At 35.9% G+C, this 10,183-nt stretch overlaps 1 pseudogene; it reads left to right on the forward strand.

Moving 5' to 3' along the window:
- The first annotated feature begins 773 nt into the window (after positions 1–773).
- Positions 774–1,650, forward strand: LOC143388908 (chromatin modification-related protein MEAF6 pseudogene; annotated as a pseudogene).
- Positions 1,651–10,183: the final 8,533 nt, after the last annotated feature.

The following is a 10,183-nucleotide window of genomic DNA, read 5'->3' on the forward strand; positions in this document are numbered from 1 at the left end:
TGGTTGAAGGAGGGTATTGAATGAATGTGCTAAAGATCTACAGAGAGATTTGGAGCAACCCTGGGTGACAATGATAAACCTCTTGACAAGGGATACAAAGTAGGAGATTCTCATTGACAGGTAAACATTTTAAAATATGGTTTAAATCCTTTTAATTGCTTTCTTAGAGCTGTGAATAGCAACTCCAAAAGTAGATTAACCTATTATCAATTTTTAATAATCATTCACTATTAGATTGCTCAGATATCTCTCAGACTCCCTGTACAACAGAGAACAGGACCCTAACACAGCAGAATAAGAAACTAGGGCTAAGAATCGATAAAAAGAAATACAAAGAATTGATGTTGAATGGACTGTGAATTGAATAAATGAACCTGTTTAATTTCCCAATCAGAAATACCTGCTTGGAGAGACAGAAGACTTTATAGACTTTGTATAAGAAGATATAAACAGGGATGGGGTTGTAGCTCAGTGGCAGAGCGCTTGCCTCACATTCGTGAGGCCCTGCGTTTGATCCTTAGCACCACATAAGAATAAATAAATAAAAGTAAAGATATTGTGTCCATCTACAATCAAAAAGGTATTAAGAATATTTTAAAAAGAAGAAGATATAAACCTTTTAAAAGTAAAAATATCATGTACATCACAATTTTACATAGGACTCAATCTAAATTTATAATTGTGTCATCCTCAGTTAACCTGATAAGAAACCAATGTACAAACCATAGAATTAAAATCCTATTGCAGGCGGCGGAGGCGCACCTCAGCCCAACATGGCGATGCAAAACATGGCGGCGCCACCACAGATCCCCGACACCCGGCGGGAGCTGGCAGAGCTTGTGAAGTGGAAGCAGGAGCTGGCGGAAACACTGGCAAACTTGGAGAGACAGATCTATGCTTTTGAAGGAAGCTACCTGGAAGAAACTCAGATGTATGCCAATATTATTCGTGGCTGGGATCGGTATCTGACCAACCAAAAAAACTCCAATAGCAAAAATGATAGAAGGAATCGGAAGTTTAAGGAAGCTGAGCGGCTCTTCAGTAAATCCTCAGTTACGTCGTCAGCTGCAGTAAGTGCACTGGCAGGAGTTCAGGACCAGCTCATTGAAAAGAGGGAGCCAGGAAGTGGGACAGAAAGTGATACTTCTCCAGACTTCCACAATCAGGAAAATGAGCCCAGCCAGGAGGACCCTGAGGATCTGGATGGATCTGTGCAGGGAGTGAAACCTCAGAAGGCTGCTTCTTCTACTTCCTCAGGGAGTCATCACAGCAGCCATAAAAAACGGAAGAATAAAAACCGGCACAGGACTATTAGATTCATTAGTGCAGAAGCCTCCAGGCTGTAGAGCTCTGCTTCCCTTCTCCGACTTCATACAGATAAAGATAAACATCCCTCACCTGAGTGCGTGGCCATCCACCTCTGCTCTCCCAGACCCAGTGCCTGTGACTCTGAGTAGTTTGTTCTAAATGTTGTGACAAACATGTCATTTCTGTAAGACATGGCATCATTTGCTTTGTGTCATTTTTAGTAACAGAGCTGCAGGAAGACCAAGACATGGTTATAATCGCAGCAAGTTGTTAACTGTGCATTTCTCCCTTCTTAGAATGAACATTTTTTCCCAAACTGGCTACTGCCAGCCACATCCGTGATCCCTGATGAGAAATATTCTCTGGTTTTCTTTTATGCTAAGTAGAACACAAATCACAATGATGTAGGCTGTAAATATCTGGCATTCTCTTAATTTGTTGTGTTTTATTTTCTGTTGTTATTTTACCATCTCATTTTCTTTGGGGATTTTTTGTAATGCCTTTGTACAGCTCATACCTTCCTGCCAACATATCTGGTAATCTATTTCATGCAGTTGCCAATATTCCAACTGAAAATAATGTGGCTTACCATAGTAAAATGGGAAACTTGGCTCTTTGTTTTCTTGCAGGAGGAAGGTAAAGAGTGTTTATTTTAAAATTACCTATCTCAAATCTTTGAGTTGAAAGCAGTTTCATGTTCAAGGAACAGGAAAAGCGGAAAAACACAAGTTAAAATCAGTTCTTTTAAAATAGATATTTTTATTCTTTTGTATAAATAAAATTTCACAGGCTTTGACTTCTCATGAAAAAAAAATCCTATTGCATCCTTTTCAGTATGCAGTTTCTTCAATACATTCACAGTGAGCACAAAATAATGATGATTAAAATAACCATGAAAAGGTAAAAACAATAATAATTCCTGCTAACTTTATTGGGTCTTAAATATATGCCAGACACCGTGATAATCACTTTACATGTACCATTCCATTTGTTAATTGTATTTCACATTTTCTTTGGAGAAAACTTGAACACTGAAATATAATGAGTCTGGATTTTCCTAATTTAGATAATAAAACATTTTAAATAAAATCCTGTATTTAGGTGATAGAATTCTATTGTATAAAAATGTTGATGCTATTGCTTCTTGGAGACTAGAACAGAAACTAAAGGAAATGTTGGGAGACCCAGAGGGAGGCTGGTTATTGTCGTAATCTAGTGGTTGCAAAGTTATTACAAAAGACAATCAGTTTGTCTTCCCATTGTGTCCATAATTTCTTTCTTACCTTGAAAAATGTACTAATAATTTCATGGTTAACTATTGGTAAGTTAAAATAAAATGGAAAACAACTAGGAAATATATTGCTGGGCTAATTGACAAAGATTTTTCCAACAACTCCATCTTGGTACAGCATACACATTGAGTTTTTTTTTTTTTTTTTTTTTTTTTTTTTTACAGCAACAGACAGAATTGTGTGTTAGAGTATCCACCCTGTCTCACTCCCCTATCTAAACAAAGCCTGCCAAAACCTTTCAAAGTTGATGGCCAGGGCTATAGTTTAAGCTTGTATATCTAATTGACTCACAGTTCAACTCCTAGAGGCTAATGATAACAGAACAGAAATGCTTTGGAATTAATGTCAGTAACCATAATTCCCGTCCTTCATTATCTTTTGTATCTATCTAAATTGTTGTAGGCAAACATTTCAGAAAGTGACAGCAAAATGTCTATTGGCATTTAATACCACATGCAAAATAAGGTGCAGAGAGATTCAAATTGGCAAAATAACTGCATAATTCAGTATTTCAAATTAATATGGTACAATTAAAGATATTCCTGGATTTCTTCATCCTCATAAAGAATTCCAAATTTTTTTCTGTCTGTCATTGATATTTTTTATTTGTACCCCCCAAAATAAAAAGCTTCAATAAAGGTGTAAATACCGACATTTGATTTATATGGAACTGTAGAAAATTTAATGTACCTTTTAAAATGGTACTTGGGATATAACTACTTGCCATAAAACTTCTTCTTTGGGTTTCATAGTTTGCTTGTTTTATGCTCCAAAATAACTCTGCTTTATTAATAATATCTCTTTACCTTCCACTTCAGTCTTCCCCTTTCTAGGACTTGAATACTATATGTGTTATTCACTGAATTAATGTTATATACAAAAATTCTTTTACATGAAAAATTAAAGTGTAAAACACAAATGTATTACATACAGCTCATTATTGTCAAATCCTGATAATAAATTACAGAAGTTTTATAGTTTATTTAATTTTATATGATAAGTTCTAATTTTTAAGAATTATTATAAAATAATACAACTTCTCCAAATTGCCTCATGGAAGGATTAAAATCTGTTTTTCTGGGTGTTTTTATTCCCTCCCAAGCTAGGACTATATAGCTTGTAAATTAATTTAAAAATCACACCACACTATGAACAAGGAGCATGTTTTTATATAACAGACTTCTCCACTATCTAAAATGAAGTGCGCTTATTCATCCAAATGGGCAAGAGCTAACTAATGAGAGTGAGAAAGCCATGAGTGAGTGGAAGAACTGGAAACCAGATATCATTTGGGAGACATGAAGTTTGGAAGACCAGAAGAATTCAACATCATGTCAGTTTCTATAACTAGTTTACCTAGAATTCACTTTATTCGTAAAGACTATGAGAATATAATTATATTTTAATGCAATTATTTTCTGTTAGATATAAACTTGTGAGTTTTGAAGGGTTAACCAAAATTAATTCAGGGCATTCTCCCTATCATATACATCCCCAAATTATAAGTATTTCAACTTAAATTTATCCTGAATGCTAAAATGAGTATAATGAACTAAATTAGAAGAGTAAGAATAAGACCACAATTTTAAAAGTGAGGATATCTTCAGTTTCTGTGGAGTACTCCCCATTCTAATAAAATATTTTTATAATTATTCCTGACTGTAGTAAAAATTTAAACTCAAATGAGCTTTAGAATCACTAGCATTTGTGTTTAATTTGCCACATTTCTCTGTGTCTTCTCATAAATAAGAGGAAAATATATGCAATGCGCAAATGTATCCTAAAATCTCAGCCCTAACAAATGCTTTTTCTTAATATAAGAGAAAACCAAACAAACTAACTTAAACACACAGTGCATTTACAGGTAAAACAATACAATAAAAACACAGTTCTTGGGTAATTTCTTCTATGTCCATTTGTGTTTGTAATCATAAATTGTCATACAACTTATGTAGATGTTTTGCAATTAAATATCTTTATCATATCTCTGTTATGGTGTGGTTATGTGTTGTCCCCCAAAATCTCATGTATGAGACAACTCAAGGATGGTCCAAGGTGAAATGTTTAGATGATGAGAATTGTGACGTGATGAGGGCATTAATCCACTGATATGAATTAACTGGTAGGCAGGTAGGGTGTGACTAGAGAAGACAGGTCTCAGGGATGTGACTTGGCAGTTTACACTTTGTCCCTGGCAAGCAAAGCACTCTGCTTCTTCATTGCTATGTCCTGAGCTGCTGTCCTCTGCCACAGCCTTCTGCCATAATATCCTGCCTCATCTTGGGCTCAGAGCTATGGAACTGGCTGACCATGGACTTAACTTCTGAAACTATGAGACCCAAATAAACTTGTCCTTCTCTACCTTGATTTTCTCTGGCTTTTTGGTCATGGTGATGCCAGATCTGACTAAAACCTCTCAAATCAAACTTAGGAGAGAAATTTTGAGATAAGATTGTCCACATGGATGTGCTCATATACACACACCACACACAGGTTTGAAGATAGGCAGAATGTGAAGTTCTATCTATCTTACCCCCTGTTGAAAACAAAGTTTGAAAGAAATCCAGAACAAAAAATTTTCTTTCCCAGTGATCACTAGAACTTCAAGTTGTTTTTTTCTTTTTGTTGATTGTAGAAAATTATAATGTAGAAATATATAGGTTTTTAAATAAATCTTCCTAAAGAAAATCATCAGAAGTAGCATTCTTGGCATTTCCATACAGCATTATCTGTTTCTAAAGCTTAAATACTATAGAATAACTGAACTCACACTAGCACAAGGAAGAAAAAGGTAAACTATGAGTTGGTGATTTGGGGCACTCACATGGGAAAGAGAAACTCATTGTTAATTCACTTACAAATTTATTGAAAACCTATGCTTCTTTAAGATACCTTAAGAAAAGCAACAGAGGGACTGGCATTGTGGTTCAGTGGCAGAGTGCTTGCCTAGCACATGCAGGTTGCTGGGTTTGATCCTCAGCATCACATATAAATAGGTAAGTAAAATAAAGTTATTGCATCCAACTACAACTGAAAAAAAACAACAGATAGATTTTTTTCTCAAATGCAATTTGTTTCTTAGGTAAATTTGTTTTAGACCTTAACATAACTGTGTCTGATGGGGATGTTGTGAAAAAACTATCTTCTTTTTTGATCATGACCTTAAAGGGGATACCAAGAATTTTAAATTCTTGTTTTCAATCTATATGTTTGAGCTTCTAATCTATTTTTCTGTTTCTCCAAAGGACTAAGCTGCTGACTTTGGCTTTGTAATTTATAAAGATCTCAGATGTATACAAACCCACATCTTCTGGTTCATACTAATCATTATACCTACCACATGAAGAACTGGGACACTCCAAGAAAAAGGAGGCAAAACTTTCTCACATGATGGCAATGCTCGGTGTACACTGTATATTTAACAGTGAGGTGCAACACAAGAACATTGCACAGCTTCCCCTAAGGGACAGCATAATGCCTGAAGCTTAAAATTACACAAATTCCAAGAGATTTTCTAAAAGCAAAGAGATCCTTTTTAAGGAATGACAATTGCATGGTACTTTGACTATGGTAAAAACAGTACACCAAAAGGTCACAATGAAATGCAAGCTGTGAAATAGGTGTATTCATTCATTTTTTTTGTGAGTACATTGTACATTTCTGGCACTGAGCTAAGTGAATGATAGCAAGATCCAGTCTTCTGTGGTATTTGCAGTTTACTTGTTGACATAGACTCTAAACAGGCAGAAATATAATTAAACAACCCAAGTTTACAGCAAGATGCATTGTTTAGAGCAAGATGCAATTGACAAGAGACCCCTTAAACTTAATGAATCTCCAGAGAAATATTAATATTGAGAAAGAGGATGTCTGTGGTCTCTGAGTATTCTCCAGGGTGCTCTCTATTCTATTCCATGTAAACTGCCAATCAATCAGGATGGCTTGTGTAGACAAGAGCATGCCAGATACACCCCCTGGTGCACACACACACAAACACAATTTACACAGACACATTCCCAGACATACACACTAATACAGTAATACACGCAGCATGCACATAACACACGTATACATGCAAACACCCACCAACACACACACATACACACACACACACACACACACACACACAGTATATACTAATGGTGAAGATCAATGTGGGTGGAAAGTTGGCAAAGACAAGGGACAGGTAAAAGATTGTAAGTCTGCCCAAAGAGTTGAGACTTATTGCTCTAAGTGAAATAAAAAGCCACACGGAATTTTAAATGGTGGAGTAACATGAACTGACAACATTTTCACAATACCACCACTGCTGTAATGAAAAATAGTTACAGGAACTAGGAAGAAAGAAGAAAGAAATGGAGGAATAAAGAAGGAAAGGAGGGAGGAAGGGAGAAGAGGAAGGAGAGAAGCAGGAAGAAGGCTCTCTTTAGGCTATTACAGTAGTCCAGGTGAGAAAGAAAGGTAGGTTGGGCCAGAGTGGTGGCAGTGGAGGTGGAGAAAGTTTGGTAGATTTGAGCAAAATATTTATAAAGAAGTGCTGACAAGACTTGCTCAGGGATTAGATACGTAATAAGAAGAGTTTAAACATGTGGGTAGATTTACTAAAAATGAGAAGGCTGGGAAAGAAGTGGAAGGAACTGAGGGTTCTCTGTTAGCCATGGTACATTTTAAATTGATGCAGACTGTGTGGAGATGTCAAGGAGCAGCTGGATATATAAAATGGAAATTGAAAGGAGAGATCAGGGATGAAGATAGAAATATGAGAGTGATGGAGTAGAGATGGTATATAAAGCACAGTTTGGGATGAAGTTGTAAGGTAAGAGTGTCCATAAAGTTGAGGCTGAGCAGCTGGAAACATCCAGCCTTCCAAGGCCCGCAGAGGAGGGGGAGCTGCAAAGAAAATAGAAGGAAGTATCAATGAAATAGCAAGAGAGCTTTTATCTGTTTTTATCAGTTTTACCAGCGTGTGAACCCTCTGAAAAGAAATAAATTCACTTTATGTGCTTTCTCTTGCAAACGCTGAGCATTTGGTCAAAGCAAGGTTGTAAAGCCATGTCCACAAATTCTTGGATATGCTTTCATCCAAGAAATGCAGCCCAATTTCCTTTCCATTGTATGTGGGTTACATTTAATGACTCACTTATAACTCACTGGATATGGCAGTAGAATGAAGCATTACTCTAGATTCCATTATAAAAAGACTGCATCTTTCATCTCAGAAGATCTTCCTTGCTCTGTCTTGCTCTCCAGTATCATTTGCTCTGAGGGGAGCAAGGTACTCTACAGAGAAATATTCTGTGTAGAGAAGAGTTGAGGGTTCTAACAGCCAAGATCAACTTTCTCACCATGTGAGTGAACTAACCCTGAAGGGGATCTGTTAGGCTCTCGATGACCACAGCCCCATTCAAAATGTTCCCTACACCTTCCTTACAATCCTGAGTCAGAGCCTTCCAGTCAAATGGCTGTCAGAAAGTTTGAGATAATGTGTGTTGTTTGATGCTTTTAAGTTTTGGGGGTGATATGTTAGGAAGCAGTAGATGATGAATTTATCAATATAACAAAAACAGAAAATGTCATGTAACTTTGTATAAAAAGCCTTCCCCACTCTACTTATTGCTTTATTCCTAAAAGAAAAAAATCTGGCTATATATTAAGAGATACTGGTATTGATATGACTATTTTCTATACAAAATGAGAGCTTTTGGTATGGATACATATGTGGTTAATATCTTCCACAATCAGCTACTTTAGTCAAAGCAGACAACCTTTGTTAGTTTTATGGTAATGAAACAACCACCACTAGAAGTCATTTCTAATGATTTATTAAATTGATAAAAAATTACAAGAGAGGATTACCTTAGATTTTCCCCCTTGCTCCCTGGAATTATAAGGTTGAGACCAAGGGAACATGTAGAGAAAAAGAATAAAGAATCTATGAAGTGTCAAGGAGAGGTACTGGAGGCCAGGCTCTATTACCTGGCTGTGAGACCTTGCAACTGTATCCATCCTGTTAAGCCTTGGCATCTGCACCCGATGATGAAGTTCTACATTGCATGTGAATTAGAGGGTTAAATAAAAACAGGCCTCGTTGAAGCCCTTTGAACTTCCAAAGCTTTAGGACCATCACCCAGGTTGTCTTGGTTCATTTCTTCCCTTATGGAACCTGGAAGGGAAAAGTGGGTGGAGCCCAATAGTTCAGTTTGAGGAGAGAATGCATTTACTCAGGCATTCCTAAATGTCCCCTTTTCAAATTACTGTCATACTGTATGAACTCAGCGCATCTGATTCCAAACCACACAATACTACCTAGGTATCTCCATCTAGCTGATTTGCCTCATCAGTTATTCTTCTATTATTATTAATAATATAAGTGATTATTAAGAGCTGCACCTTTCTCCTCTTTGATGATTCTTGGTTTAAACTCTTTCTGAAGTAAAGATACAGAAAATCCCATAGAATATATGAACCCGAATCAGGATAGCTAGCATTTTTAACTTTAGTAGCTCCTCCTCTCATTTCACTCTATTGCAACCACTGAAAAGGACAATACTAATCACAGCTGCCAGTGTAAGATGATCAAGGTAGAGGTGACTTTTTGACATAGAACTCATGCTTTGAGAAACCCTTTGCAAGTGAAAACTGTTAAACAAAACATATGTGCTCAATATTAGTTATTGAGATAACTTTAATGGTAGACTGTAGTTTTTCCATTCTTGTGCTTCTTCCCCTCCCTACTTTTAGTATATGTTAGGAAGAAGGAAACTCAGGAATCTGCAGGTTTCCAGAAAGAGCTGATTAAAATTATCAGGCAGGCCTAACTAGTCATCAAAAAACCCACATAATAAGGATCTATTAATAAATAATTAATTGAGAAACAAATTTTATTTATTTGTTTTCATTTCCCTTTGTTTTTGTCTTCCTAGAAATTTGTGTTTCTGTGTGTGTGTGTGTGTGTGTGTGTGTGTGTTTGTGTGTGTGTTTGTTTGTTTTGGTGGAAATCAAACTCAGGGTCTCACTCATTTTACTCAAATGGTGTATCACTGAGCTACACTCAGTGGTAAATCACCTTTTTTAAAAAACAATCTTTGCAAGGGTATTTATTTTTAAAATGACTTTTTCAAATTTCAGCAAATTTTGTAATATGATCCATATTATGAGCATATTTACTTACAACTGTTAGATTCATCAATTGTTTAAGATCATAAAATATTTTAATATGAAATATTTTGAAAACATAGAAAAGTCAAAGAATAAACAAACATTTGTGTTCACACCATCAAGATCCAACAAATGTTACTGCCTTTGTTTCAGATGTCTATTATTTTCAGAAATGAAGAATCATAATTATAACCAAAGCTTTTCTGATCCCAGTTTCCCATTCTCCCTTTTGCACACTTTGTCCTGAAATTTCTATGTTATAATTTTCATGTATGTCTTATTATTTTTTCTATGCACGTATGTATACAAATTGAATAAAGTTGAATTTCAGAACATCTTTGGTATATTATAGATGAAGGGATTTAAAGACTTGGGGAAATAGAAATCTGGAGTGAGATAATCATGTAGACTGAAGAAAAAATATA

This window comes from Callospermophilus lateralis, unplaced genomic scaffold (genome assembly GCF_048772815.1).
Source record: "Callospermophilus lateralis isolate mCalLat2 unplaced genomic scaffold, mCalLat2.hap1 Scaffold_45, whole genome shotgun sequence".
Lineage (NCBI taxonomy): Eukaryota > Metazoa > Chordata > Mammalia > Rodentia > Sciuridae > Callospermophilus > Callospermophilus lateralis.